We start from the raw sequence: 622 nt of genomic DNA, 5'->3' as shown, positions 1-622 counted from the left end.
TTCATCATGAGACACATTTGGTCACATATGATCAAGGTCAAGGTCACTTTGACCCTTATGAAATGTGACCAAAATAAGGTAGTGAACCACTAAAAGTGACCATATCTCATGGTAGAAAGAGCCAATAAGCACCATTGTACTTCCTATGTCTTGAATTAACAGCTTTGTGTTGCATGACCTTGGATGACCTTGACCTTGGGTCAAGGTCACATGTATTTTGGTAGGAAAAATGTGTAAAGCAGTTCTTAGTGTATGATGTCATTGCTAGGTTTAGTTATTTGACCTTGACCCTGAAGGTCAAGGTCATGTAAAGGTCAAGGTCAAGCATGTGAGTCGCATGGGGTTTGCCCTTCTTGTTCAAAAAATTAAAAAAAACTACAACTGACCAGAAGCTCCGCTGGTTCCAATACAAAATTTTGTACAGAATTTTATCAACAGGACGTTTCCTGTTTTTGCGGAAATTGATACGCCATTATGTCCGCTATGTAATCAAGCAGAAGAAACAATACCTCACATGTTATGGTCGTGTGTAAAGATTCAGGATTATTGGTCTGATTTACTTACATGGTTCAGAAACGACAGACAGACAAACACACGCCCGCAGACATTATAATACATAATA

The sequence above is a fragment of the Littorina saxatilis genome, linkage group LG10, assembly GCF_037325665.1.
Source record: "Littorina saxatilis isolate snail1 linkage group LG10, US_GU_Lsax_2.0, whole genome shotgun sequence".
NCBI classification, from domain to species: domain Eukaryota; kingdom Metazoa; phylum Mollusca; class Gastropoda; order Littorinimorpha; family Littorinidae; genus Littorina; species Littorina saxatilis.
This window is presented reverse-complemented; position numbering follows the sequence as displayed.